Genomic DNA, 14,675 nt, shown 5'->3' on the forward strand with positions numbered 1-14,675 from the left:
AATATATGATGCAAAAATTGATGATCTATTCCGTTTTCTAATAAGAATAATTTCAGAGATTACATAATGCTTACTCTTAAGCTGTTCGTTTACACAATAGTGATATTTTTTGTTTCTCTCTTTGTCTTTGGATTCCTATCAAATGATCCAGGATGAAATCTTGGGCCTAAAGAATAGAAAAAAAGATTAGAAAGTAGATTTTATCAAAATCCCTTATAGGTTTTGAGGAGTAATCTCAGACTGAACAGAGAGAGAGAGGGATTCAAACCCTCGGTACAAAATAGTTTGTACAATAGATTAGCAATCCACCGCTTTAGTCCGCTCAGCCATCTCTCCTAGATGGTAGATCTAAAATGAATATAGCATTTCACTAAATAAAGACCAACATTTGTGAGAATCCAATTTTCTTTTTTTATTCCATTTCAAACAATTTTTTGCTTTTTCTAGCCCGGCCAGTATCTGGCCAGGCCATTATCTTTCCTAGATAAGGAATTAATTGACTAAATTATGAAGAATACAATGCTCTACCTAATTTGAAAGCTAAAATCATTATTATAAAAAGTAACAGCAATAAAAAGGGCTATCAAAATTTGACCTTGTGATATCATTTCTTATATTTCCTTTTATGTATTATATTTTTATCTCTTATTATAAGATTAATAGATAAGCACTGATATATATATATATATATATATATATATATATATATATATATATATATATATATATATATATATATATTCCAACTATTTCAGATTATAATCTGGATGAGATGTTCTAGATTGGATTGAAAATGTATAGATCATATTGAAGGGTAAAAAAGAGATTTCAAAGACTAAGAGTAGATCATCTTATTTTTTATATCTGTCATAAAGAAAAACTAATTCCAAATTACTTGAATTATTCTAAAGAATGTGTTAATAATCATAACAACTATCTATAAATAGACTAGTTACTAAAGAAAATCATACTATTAGTCATGGAGTATTCCCTACAATATTGATTGAGGGTTTTTCTTGTAAGAGTAAAAACAAAACAATAAGGTAAGGGATGGAAGAAGTGAAAATAAACTATCTCTTATTAAGTTTTCAAGAATAGGAAAATATGATGATCAAAACTTGCATTAGATTCTTATTAGAATCTAAAAATTACTTTTTCTTTTTCCTATTGGACAAAAAATCGATCTATATGATACAATGAAATTGTGGCGGGTATAATTTAGTGGTAAAAGTGTGATTCGTTCTATCATTATATTCAATAGAGTTGAAGGATCTTTCAACTCTCATTTATATTTTTTTATATAAAAAACTCTATTTACTATATAGGTTCTAAACCTCTCCTATGAATACCCTAGGTCAGGAAAGGAATTGTGTGCATTCTCGTAATTTGAATTTGGAATGAATGATAAAATAACCATATTTTCTATTCAAGATGGCGAAACAGAATGTAGAATTTTTTACAGGATTAGACCGATCTGTCTAATCGGATCAATCAAAGATCCATGGATATCAAAATATTCTTTTTCATTGTAACTAAACTAAATGTTCAACTACTAGAATAAAAAAAGTTGGAGTCAAATAGCTAGGTAATAATGACTTTGGTTTACTTTAGTCACCATGATTTTGTTTGAGCTCGGTGAAATTTGATTTCCTCTAGGATCGCAATCAGTAGAAATAGAAAACAAAGTAATTAGAAAGATTTTTGAGCCCAATATTAAGAATTTTTCAATCTTATTTTCTATAGGAATCATCTATCAAGTGAATAGGTGTTTTCTATTTAAGGTTCTTCACCTGAAATTAAGAGGAAAGAACTACAAATACAACTAACATAGATGTTATGGAGCAGAGCATAAATTGCAGGAGCTGCTGGCACATTGGGGAAATGCCCCCTATACGATTGCTTGTGTTCCACCAGATTTTGCCTCTCGCAACCATACCCCTCCTCATGGTTGTTGTCGAGGACATAGTAGCTCTACTAGCCACTCACACAACCCTCACTCTCATTGCCCAGCGACGATGCTTTTGGTTAGTGCCATGTCCTAGAGGCTCTGGTGGTCAGCACCGCTCTGTCTTGCCCTTGCGGAGGTCTGAATCAGAGTGGTCCCCTATGGCTCCTCCTGTTGCTTCTACTACTAATTGACCCTTTGCTCATTCAAACCCCAAGTGGGTGTTCCCTCGGCTCAATTTAGCCATTTCTCCTCCCAGACCTAAGGGAGAGAAAGAAGATGATAATTTTACTGCTGCTGACGAATGGACTCCCCCTAAGCCATCCGCTCACCCCACCGCTTGGTGAGGATCTTATGAGAAGCATCCTCCTCCCTTAGCTGGCACTGCGTTGGCAACCTAAGGCTTTGTGTTTTCTCTATTTTTTTTGACGAATAATTGATCTCCAACCTTAGGTCGTTTGAACTCGTGGGGTGATCTTGTTTCCCCCGACCCCTTTTTTGTGAATATTTAACTTTATTGTATTTATTTTAATATAAGGAAGGGACTATTCATTAAAAAAAAGAATAAAATTCTAAGATTAAATATTTTTTAACTTGATCTATGATATTTTGTTAAACTAAAGAATATTATTAAAATCATTCAAAAAAATTAATCCCTAAAAATATTTTAAATCATATGTACTAGTACGAAATAACATAATTTAAATATTATTAAATGTTTAAATACAAAATTAAATCCAAATTGATGCATTAAATATTATTTTTACTTTTATAAAAATTTCTATATAGATTTTTTTGATAAAGTTTTTTAACAGTGAAAGGAGAGGTGAATTTTTGTCAGATTTGAACTTGTGTAATTATATCTTTGATTATAACAATGTATTTTAATTATATCTTAAATGTTTACATTTCAAAATATATTTTACTTTTCAATATACCATATTATATGAATTAATTTAGAATGCAATATATTTAATAATAATAAATATATCTATAAAAAAAATAGAATATAAAATTAGTTAAATAATATTGATATATTATTAAGTTATATTATATTCTATTTCATATTAAAAGTATTGCAATTTACAATTATTTTATATTTATTGTGGTAGCAATCTTCAATGTAAACATTTTTCATTTAAAAAATAAATTGACATTCATTTACTTGTCATAGAAATAAAATAGAATCTTAACAATTAAAATCCTGAAAGTTGCATGTAATGGATAGTTTAACTCAATGTGAACTGATGGTTTTTTTTATTTACAACCAATTCCTCTCAATGTAGGGTGTATTTGTTTCACTTTCCAAAATATGGTTTACAATTTTCTTATAATTATGCTACAAATTAGAGCATAAAATAAAAATAAATTCAAAACATTTATTACCATTGCTTATTCTATTGATATGATTTTTTTTATTGCTACAATTTTCTTTAATTTGTATATTTCATGTTTGGATGTGATGAAGTAAATCATTCTCTAAACTTGATTTGTTGGGATTTTAACTCTCATAAAACTATGAAAGAGTTTTAAAATTTAAGAATTCTATGTTTTCGTTTTTTTGATAGACTTAAGATTTCTATGTATTAAGGGATAGCATATGTAAAACAAATAAACTTATACTAATTTGTTGAAATTGGATTCCTGTCGGCTTATTTTTCAAAAAAAAATGAATTAAATTTTTATGTATGCTAGTATCTATATTGTTTTCCAATTTTCTTAAATATGTATTTTTATTAATGAATTTATTCATTGTTTAAATTGTATTAAGTGTATAATTAAAATTTAAAATTAAATATTAAAAAGTAAATGAAATATTAAATAGAGGGCAATATAAAATTTTAGATACCAATGTAATTATATTTGTATTTTATTTTTTATTTTTGTGTTCACTTAATAAGTGCAAAAACAATACATTGATTTATAAAATGTAAGGTTTGAAGGTCTAATAATAAACAACTACCTCTAATTCCAAACAAAAACATCAAATTAATAAAAAATCTAAAATCACAAAAGTGCATTTGAAGCTTCCAGAAACGAATGAGAGATCCCAAACAATCGTCGCGCATGTAATCAACTAGCATTCCAAAATCTCTATTGTTTTCCTTTGTAATCTCTTCGAAAAGCCCAATCTTTAGTTTATTTTTCTTTATAGTCTATCCCAACACACTCCGTGGCATCCAACATAGGCTCATTGGAGAGAATGGTAATGGAGATTATCATAGTTTTCGCTTTGGTGTAGACAGTCGAACTGTTGTTGATCCCAAGAAGGAAAACATAAGAATCCTTTCTCCCATTGCAAAAGGTCTGGTGGCTAGGAGTGGGTGCGCTAAATGTTCACGATGCTTCCCTTGAAATTCTCGTTCATTTCTGTTTGAATCGCAACTCCAATGCACTATTCCCCTAACCCCATCTAAATCTACCATACTAAATGCAATTCTAAGAAATTAAACTGTGATTATTGATAATTATCATTTAATCGGTTATTCTTGCGATTGTTACATCCCAAATTTTGATCTAATTTGAAATATATCATTAAGGTTCACATGAAGTCAGTTGGTAGTTTAATTTGTTATAATCTGGTGAAATGGTAAGATAGTTAGTCATTATGATTTCAAGTGAAGATGACATGTTCATTGATGGTTGATCACAAATTTATGGAATTGAGAAGATGGTTAACCATTATGATTAAATAACTCATTATGATAATATAAATTAACTATGGGGAGTTTCCTTACAGGAAACATGTCGAAGGGGGTGGAAGCATTGTTAGAAAAGGCGCGTCACCATCACTAGACAAATGGGTTAAGGACCTGGAGACTTGAAACATGATACATTTGTGGGACCCGCATGAGCTATTTAAATAATTAATTTAATCAAAATACTTGAGTTAAAATATAAAACATATCTTAAAGGATTTTAATTTATCTTTCATCATATTATTTGAATAAGTATTTATATACATGCATATTAATATAATATAAAAATGATTTGGCACCATTATCATTTAATAATTTAATAGAGTGATGTTTAGTTGTACATTATAATAATGTTCGAATTATAATAATTGAATTATTATAAATTTCAATTATAATCTTCCAATTCTTCTTTCCAACTTCTTATTTTTCTTTTATTCTTTTCTCTCTTCATAGTCGATTTAATAATTGGAATCTGAATGGTCATCTTGGGAATTCAAATGGATTTCTTTTAAACTGAAGGTAGTTGAAGAGTCAAAGACATATTTTTAATAGAATCTTGATGGTTGCATTTGATATAGCCTATTTTCCCTCTCTACATTCAGTGGCCTTCTCTCTCTCTCTCAATATAAAAGAGGATAGATGGCCTAAAGTTGTCTTTAGTGATACACTGTGTAAGCGAAAAAAGAACATGGATGCAACAAAACATCAAATGGATGAGTAAATGGAATATTCAATTCAATATGTGCCCCACAAATAATAAAGAAATAAAGGTTTTTGTTATGGAGAAATTCTACAACAGAAACTTGGGAAGTGAGATCGGGAGGAAGAAAATATATTATATAAATGAGTTCAACCCCACTTGTGATCAACTCCAAAAAGTATACATAGGAGCCAACATTTCTTGGAGGGCTAAAATTATTATTGCTCAGCTAAGAACCAACTCTCACCAACTTCGTTGTGAGACCGGGCACTAGAAGAGGCCAAAGGAGGCTTGGGAAGAGAGAATTTGCAGATTCTGCAATTCTGAGAAAGTGTAAATTGAACAACACTATTTTAGAATGTGAGGCCTACAAGGACAACAGAGATAAATTTGTGGATACTATATGTGACAGTTCTTGGCATAACCTATTCAATGAACAATACATTGAGCAATTGGGTAGGCTCATCATCAACCTACACAAGAAATGAATGAAGCTACTTAAGTCTGCTTAAGTTGTCTTGTTGTCCCATAGGCTATTTCTAGCCTCGCGGATGTTAAATTTTTATCTATCTATCTATACGTTTACACAAAAGGAGGAGAACTTTTGATTTTATTTTGCAGTGGAACATGGCTCCTGTACATACTGGTGCTTCTCAGTGGGTAGAGAAATATCAACTGAGGTAGGTGAAAGATTTTTCTCACCCGGAAGAAGTTGTTAGGGCACTCTCCAATACTCTTGAGATTGGTTGCGCTAGAACTGTATAAATCAAGAGTTTTAGAGCTTAATGCTAGTGATGATCGTGGTATTAATGTTGTTCGTACAAAAATTAAAGACCTCGTAGCAGTGGTAGTTCTGGTGGTACTAATAGTGGTTATTTTTGTCCAACCTTCAAAATCATCATACTGGATGAGGCAAATTTAATGACATAAGATGCTCAAAATGACTTGCGACGTACCATGGAGACACACTCTTAAGTTACAAGATTATGTTTCATTTGCAACTACATTAGTAGGATTATTGAGCCACTTGCTTCTAGATGTGCCAAGTTTCGATTCAAACCATTGGTTAAAGATATCACGACTAATCAAATATTACACATTTGCAAAGAGGAGACCCTTCACCTTGATTTAGATGCCTTGAAAACTTTGGGATAAGTTCTGAAGGTGATCTTAGTCGAGTAATAACTTGCTTGCCGAGTGTAGCTTGATTGTATGAATCATCTATTTCTAACAACAACCTCATTAGTGTCTCAAGAGGTTGTTTAAACAATTTTCGACACTAGGTAAAGTATTGTAATTCTTGATTCATTTGTCTCTGAGTATAATACCTATTTTCAGTCAGTACATAATGATAGGTCAGAGAATAAATCAAATATGTTCCAACTCTTTTCTTTATTGATTGGATATCCACCCTTAGCCGGCTAGGCATAATAGTTGAGAACATTATATATATTAGTTGTTGGTTTCCTGTTATGCGTAAGAGATATGAATTCAAATAGTAGTGATTAAAAACTTGATTGAATACGTAAATCAACATCAATGCACATGCTATCACATTTTTTCAAACAAATTCATAATACTATTAACACTGATGAATTCATCGGCCAAGAAGCCATGAAATGGTGAAGAGGTGGAGTTAATCTGCAAGAGCGTGGAAGAGAAATCAGTTATGTTTAAATTAATTAATTAAACTTTCAATTTTGAAATCTTTAAAGAACATAATTATGTAATAATAGATTGTGAAATGCTAGATGCATGTAAAATTGGTAGAACTGATTGTTTTGAGAATTCCTACACCTAAGACTCACTTGGCTATGAAGCCAAGGAGATGAGTGACGAGGTGAAAGAAAGGAATCATCAATAATATGAATTAGTATCAAATATGACCAAACAACGTTAATCATTTTTAATATGAATAAAATAATAGCTCATGCATATTTCTGTTATTGTGATCTCCTGCTGCCAAGTCGTATGGTGAGTTAATTACTAAGAAGCCCAGTAGATGGAAAGATGTCCCTTGTCTATTTCGAGTAGGGAGAACCTTTCTTGTTAGAGATTGTGTGGGGATAAGTTGTAATCTGAAGTTGGGTGGTTAAACCCTTGACAATGTATACATTATCATTTAATAATTATAATTTAATTATTATAATTCGAACATTATTATAATGTACAACTAAACATATATGTATGTATGTATGTATTATTATATATGTATGTATACATATATATCTATATATACATATATATTTCACATATATATGTATGTATGTATGTATGTATACATAGATATATACATACATACATACATACATATATATATGTATACATATATATCTATATGTATATGTATATATAGATATATACATATATATATATATATATATATATATATATATATATATATATATATATATATATATATATATATATATATATATATATATACATATATGTATTTGGAATATTTTTTTAATGTCTAATTTGCAAAGATCATTGAGGACAATGAACCACAAGGGGAATGGTACGTTATATTTCAATTTTAAAATACCTTTTTATAATGTTCATTGCAATTTCAAGTTCATTGCAATTTCAAGTTCATTGAGGACAACGAACCATAAGGGAAATGGTATATTACATCCCAAATTTTGACCTAATTTGAAATATAGCTGTTGAGGTTCACATGAAGTCAGTTGACAGTTTAATTTGTTCTAATCTGGCAAAATGGTAAGATAGTTAGTCGTTATGATTTCAAGTGAAGATGACATGTTCGTTGATCGTTAATCACGAATTTATGAAATTGAGAAGATGGTTAACTGTTATGATTAATTATGATTAAATAATTTATTATGATAATATAAATTAACTATGGGGAATTTCCTTGCAGAAAACATGTCGAAGAGGGTGGAAGCATTGTCATTAAAGAATTAGGTAGGAGCATCACCATTACTAAGCAAATGGATTGTGGACCTGGGGACTTGAAACACGATACATTTGTGGGACCCCCATGAGTTATTTAAATAATTAATTTAATTAAAATACTTGAGTTAAAATATAAAACATATCTTAAAGATTTTTATTTTTTCTTTCATCATATTATTTTAATAAGTATTTATATAGGTGCATATTAATATAATATAAAAATAATTTGGTACCATTATCATTTAATAATTTAATAGAATGATGTTTAGTTGTACATTATAATAATGTTCGAATTATAATAATTGAATTATTATAAATTTCAAATTATAATTTTCCAATTCTTCTTTCCAACTTCTTATTTTTCTTTTATTATTTTCTCTCTTCATAGGCTAGTTGATTTAATAATTGGAATCCGAATGGTCATTTTTAGAATTCGAATGGAATCGTGGATTGGAGCAGGAATTAGAATTCAAAATTCTTAAAAAAATTTAATCTATTGTTTAGGTCGCAAAACAAGAATTGGAATTTGAGGAAATGTGGATTTGGTATCCCCATTTGACCCCCAAAACAAGGATTTCGTATTCCTCCAAAATACTTGTTATTTGAGATTCCCATTTTAAATCTCATTTTTTTTGAAAATGATGATTTCCTGCATGCGTGTCTGAAAAATTAGCCCATTGGAAATCAATACATCACCACATATTGTATCAGTGAAAATGGTTTACGTTTTCGTGGGTTGCTCGAACGATATGTGCGATATTGCTGCTTCAAGCAGTTGAGGACGATGAGCAAAACATCTCTCTCCACACTGAAGCATAAATATGGGCCCAGACTTCACCGAACCAGCCACCCCTCCCACCCCCCTCTCCCCCCCCTCTTCTAAGTAGTCAAGAGATTGACTGCCTCTTTCACCCTTTACTCTATTAGTTCCACCTACGATATCGGCGTAGTGTGAAGCTTAAACGGTGAATCTACGCTCTATTTCCATGGAGGATCTTAAAACGTTCATCATAATAATATTTCTATACCAATTCGCTCTACAGTTGCACAGAACATACAGTAAAAGGAAAGCACATCATTAACTCAAAATTTTTAATTTGAACCAAACAGTCCCAACGTAAATCTGAAAGCCGTAATCTAGATTTCAAGTTCTAGAATCCCAAATCAAAGATTTCAGATCCCCATTCCCAAATCGTATTCCAGCAACCAAACAGGCCCTTAAAAAACTGAAGGCAGCCGAAGAGTCAAAGCCATCTTTTTAATAGAATCTCGATGGTCGCATTTGATCTCTACATTCGGGGGCCTTCTCTCTCTCTCATTATACGTTTACACAAAAGGAGGAGAACTTTTGAATTTATTTTGCAGTGGAACATGGCTCCGGTGCATACTAGTACTCAGTAGTGGGTAGAGAAATATCGACTGAGGCAGGTGAAAGATGTTGTGAAAGATGTTGCTCACCCGGAAGAAGTTGTTGGAGCGCTATCCAATACTCTTGAGACTGTGTAATGGGCACCCACCGGTTATAACTTTATGAAAGACTTTGCAAGGAAGCTCTGATACCACACTGTAATGGGCACCCACCGGTTATAACTTTATGAAAGACTTTGCAAGGAAGCTCTGATACCACACTGTAATGGACACCCAAGAATGCCCAAAAGCTGAATCAACTGCTGAAATTATATTAATTCTAAAAATGTTGCAATCAAGTACAAAGAAATGTATTCCAAAGGCCAAACCCTAAAGGAATGACGTCTAGAATGTTACAACAGAGAATGAACGTCCTCTATTGCCAAAAAAGAGTGTGATTCACACATCCAAGCTCTTATCAAATGCAAGTCATAATTATCCGATACAATAATCCCATGCTAAACAATGAGACTCTCACCCCTATTTATCCTATTCCTTCACCCTTGTAGAAAGAACTAAAACATTAATTAATTACAAGTGCTAGAAGCTCCCCCCTTCCAATAATTAATGCACTCTCTAGAAACTCCTCTCTTGCAATAATTAATTGTGCTTCTAGAGGCTTCCACCTTTTCAATAATTAATACACACTCTAGACGCATCTCCTTTGTAATACAATAATTAATTAAATTAATTAAATATAAAGTCACCTTTTAATTTTAATTGAATGACTTTATAAGAAATTAATTTAATTTCTTCTTATCCTCCACTTAGACTTTGGAGAACGTGAAGGCAAAAAGATGGGATCATCACAGACTAGTTGCGCCAGAACTGTATAAATCAAGAGTTTTAGAGCTTAATGCTAGTGATGATCGTGGTATTAATGTTGTTCATACAAAAATTAAAGACCCTGCAGCAGTGCCAGTAGGTTCTGGTAGTACTTATAGTGGTTATTTTTGTCCACCCTTCAAAATCATTATACTGGATGAGGCAGATTTAATGACAGAAGATGCTCAGAATGCCTTGCGACGTACCATGGAGACACACTCTTAAGTTACAAGATTTTGTTTCATTTGCAACTACGTTAGCAGGATTATTGAGCCACTTGCTTCTAGATGTGCCAAGTTTCAATTCAATTCATTGGTTAAAGATATCATGACTAATCGAATATTACGCATTTGCAAAGAGGAGGCCCTTCACCTTGATTCAGATGCCTTGAAAACTTTGGGGTCGGTTTTGAAGGTAATCTTAGTCGAGTAATAACTTGCTTGCAGAGTGCAGCTCGATTGTATGAATCATCTATTTCCAGCAACAACATCATTAGTGTCTTAGGGGGTTGTTTAAACAATTTTCGACACTAGGTAAAGTATTGTAATTCTTGATTCGTTTGTCTCTGAGTATAATACCTATTTTCAGTCAGTACATAATGATAGGTCAGAGAATAAATCAAATATGTTCCAACTCTTTTCTTTACTGTTTGGATATCCACCCTTAGCCGGCTAGGCATAATAGTTGAGAACATTATATATACTAGTTGTTGGTTTCTTGTTATGTATAAGAGATCAATCTTCGAGTCTCCTTGAGAATACATCATTTATGAATTCAAATAGTAGTGATCAAAAGCTTGATTGAATATCAACATCAATGCACACGCTATCACAATTTTTTGAACAAATTCATAATACTATTAACATCGATGAATTCACTGGCCAAGAAGCCATGAAATGGTGAAGAGGTGGAGTTAATCTGCAAGAACGCAAAAGAGAAATCAGTTATGTTTAAATTAATTAATTAAACCTTCAATTTTGAAATCTTTAAAGAACATAATTATGTAATGGCAGATTGTGAAATGCTAGATGCATGTAAAATTGGCAAAACTGGTTGTTCTGAGAATTCCTACTCCTGGGACTTACCTGGCTGTGAAGCCAAGGAGGAGCTGAAAGAAATGAATCATCAATAATATGAATTAGTATCAAATATGACCGAACAACGTTTATCATTTTTAATATGAATAAAATAATAGCTCATGCATATTCCTATTATTGTGATTTCATACTGCCAAGTCATATGGTGAGTTAATTACCAGGAAGCCCAACAGATGACAAGATGTCCCCTGTCTATTTCGGGTAGGGAGAGCCTTTCTCGTTAGAGATCGTGTGGGGATAAGTTGTGGTCCGAGGTTGGGTGGTTAAGCCCCTGACAATGTTTCACGTCTCCCCAAGATGTCAATCGTGCGTCAGATAGAGATAACTATGCATTCAATTGTTTATCAGAAACAGGTATTATCACATTTATTTAGGAGGTAAGATTAAATTGAGTTATTTCATTGTTATCGTTCTTTTACACCTAGATACAAGAAATAGATTTATGGATTGTTTTTCAATTGTATGAATAGCGAAAATAAGTATATTTTCTAATCTTGAGTTACTGTCACAGTTAAGCAATCGGAAGGAAAGGAATCTGAAGTTCTAATTGAATCCGTGGTAGCGGAAGTCCTATTTGAATCAGTGGTATCAGAAGCCCTAATTGAATCTGTAATAGCGGAAGCCTTATTTGAATCAGTGGTATCAGAAGCTCTAATTGAATTCATGGTAGTGGAAGCCCTATTTGAATCAGTGGTATCAGAAGCCCTAATTGAATCCGTGGTAGCAAAAGCCCTATTTGACTCAGTGGTATCAGAAGCCCTAAATGAACCAATGGTAAATAATGCCCTAATTATTATAGTGGTATGGGATGCCCTAATTTTAAATATAGTGGTATTTAATTGTGATTATTATTTGATTTTGATATAGCGGCTTTTAGAGGATAGTCGTCATGTGTAATTGTTATAGTGTATTTGTGGACTAACTCGGGTGGTTGTAGAAGTATCCCTAGTTTGATTTCGATCTCAGTTTTCTGGGGTATGTGGTTTTTCAATTTTTGTAGTAATTTCATTTGATGTTATTTCAAGTTTTTAGTTAAGAAATTTTGTCTAACTGATTTTAACAGTAAATCTTATTCACACGAACATGAATAATATAACTATCTTCCTATGAAATGAAGTAATAACTGTATTATTTGAGTATGTTAGATGTTAATTTAGAGTCGAAAAAATCGGGATGTTACAGCAACCCCAATTTCTGTCCCACATGATTAAAAATCATAAGAATCCGCACCGGTTTCAAAATTCAGAAGTTTCAGAAGAGCTAATCCACACTAGTTTTTTAAAATTGAGAAGTTGGGAAAGAAAATAAGGGCAATTTTTTGGGCAGTTTGTTTTTGTTTCTTGAATGGCGGTTGTTATTGGAATTTCGAGCTCAGAGCAGCCATTATGGTGGAGCAGCCGCTTAAGGAGACTTGTAGGCTGGATCTTTTAGATTTGTTGTTTGGAGGAGTGAAAGAGGTTTCCTGAGAAGGGAAATCTCTTGACACGAGCTGGTGCTACCCTGTTTTGGCAGCTTGAGTTTGTGCTCTTGATGGTTTTCTTTTCTCTGCATCTCTGGACAAGGGTTTGAGATCAGCCATGGAAATCACCAGAATTCAGGAGAGGAGAAGTTTCCAGAATGAAGTAAAATTATTTCTCTAATTTTCTTTCTCAAAAAATTATTTTTACCCCTACCAAAATTATTATTGACAAATCAAAAAATAGTAATTAGTGGTTGAAATATAATTGAAAAATAAAGCAATTATTGAGCTTTAGAAATTTACTAGTTGTGACTATAAATTTTTTATGCAACACTTAGTTCTCTGCCTATTCATAGGCAGGGACTAATAAAGAGGGATAGAGGTCCATGAATATATCACAATATCATTATATGGTATTGATTTTACTGTTAGTGTAACTATTACACCCCTTTAAGGGTGTATTGATTGTACCTATCACATTAGGAAGCTGAAGACAACTCCTACTCACCATACATCTGAGATTTGTCTTGTATCTCTAAATATCTCCATAATGTCAATGCACAACACAAAACTCAATCCAAAAGTATCAAATATGCATTGGTAGCTGACAAGAAATAATCTCCATAGCTGATCTGCAACAAGTTCTAACACATCCAACTATACGTATGCAAACCATAACAAATGAACCTCATGCCATTAACAAATACAACCCATAACATGCAAGCACAAGCTCTAAATGCCAAATGTATCAATGAAGAACATATACATTTAGGAATTCCCACTACATAGGTAATATAAAATTTGAGAATGATCAAGACACCTAAAGATCCACCTAATAATATTACATAGAAAGTATAAACATTATCATGTGGTACCAAGAAACATACACAATGACATACAAAATATGCAAATTGATATGATACAAATACAACTCTCACCACAAGTCTTTGTAGCTCTCTTGAGTTCTTCACACTGAACAATGGAAAGAGATAAAGGACCCAATGTCATCACCAAAAAAACGATGGAGTGATAACACATGCTCACAAACTTAGTGTTCACCATAGCTCCACACAACATACCTCACATCCCATGTTATGTGACATCTAGGAAGATAAACAAGACCAAAGGGAGAACCTGCAAATCAAAATGTATAGCATATCCTCCTCCAGATACCTCTAAATGCTAAGCTGTGATAAGTTGGGTTTGTGCTTGACTCTCAAAGTTTTCCAAAGGACTAGTATTTAAGTGCCTTTTCTTGCTAATCTTAAGCCTAGTAGAGAACATGTAATGGAAGACCATCGTAAGCTTGGAGGAACACCTGCAGCAGTGCGCTATCTACTGGGGCTGGGCAGAAGACTGCCTGACCATAGTAAAGTTCAAAGTCTGGTATTGAAAAGTGATGCTATTGGAAGATTCAAGCATGTTGAGAAAGTCCAGATTGCAGTGTCTGGTAGAAGTGTGGACACATCAGCTACAAAAACTGAGTATTGTCTATAATCAGAATGCTAAACAACTGCTAGATTTTATGGTTTTGGATTTGGCTAGGAGAAAACTCATCTGAAGTGTTCCTGAACAAAATCTAGAGATGATTAATTCTAGCAAAGCTTCTCCAGACTTATATTTA

General features: G+C 32.3%; 2 pseudogenes; both read left to right on the plus strand.

The window, feature by feature from the left end:
• The first annotated feature begins 5,971 nt into the window (after positions 1-5,971).
• LOC149537183 (replication factor C subunit 2 pseudogene) lies at positions 5,972-6,627 on the plus strand (annotated as a pseudogene).
• A 2,908-nt stretch (positions 6,628-9,535) lies between these two features.
• Positions 9,536-11,070, plus strand: LOC149537184 (replication factor C subunit 4 pseudogene; annotated as a pseudogene).
• Positions 11,071-14,675: the final 3,605 nt, after the last annotated feature.

This window comes from Cupressus sempervirens, chromosome 10, assembly GCF_028749045.1.
Source record: "Cupressus sempervirens isolate cs-2001-9-10 chromosome 10, ASM2874904v1, whole genome shotgun sequence".
In the NCBI taxonomy this organism is placed as follows: Eukaryota; Viridiplantae; Streptophyta; class Pinopsida; order Cupressales; family Cupressaceae; genus Cupressus; species Cupressus sempervirens.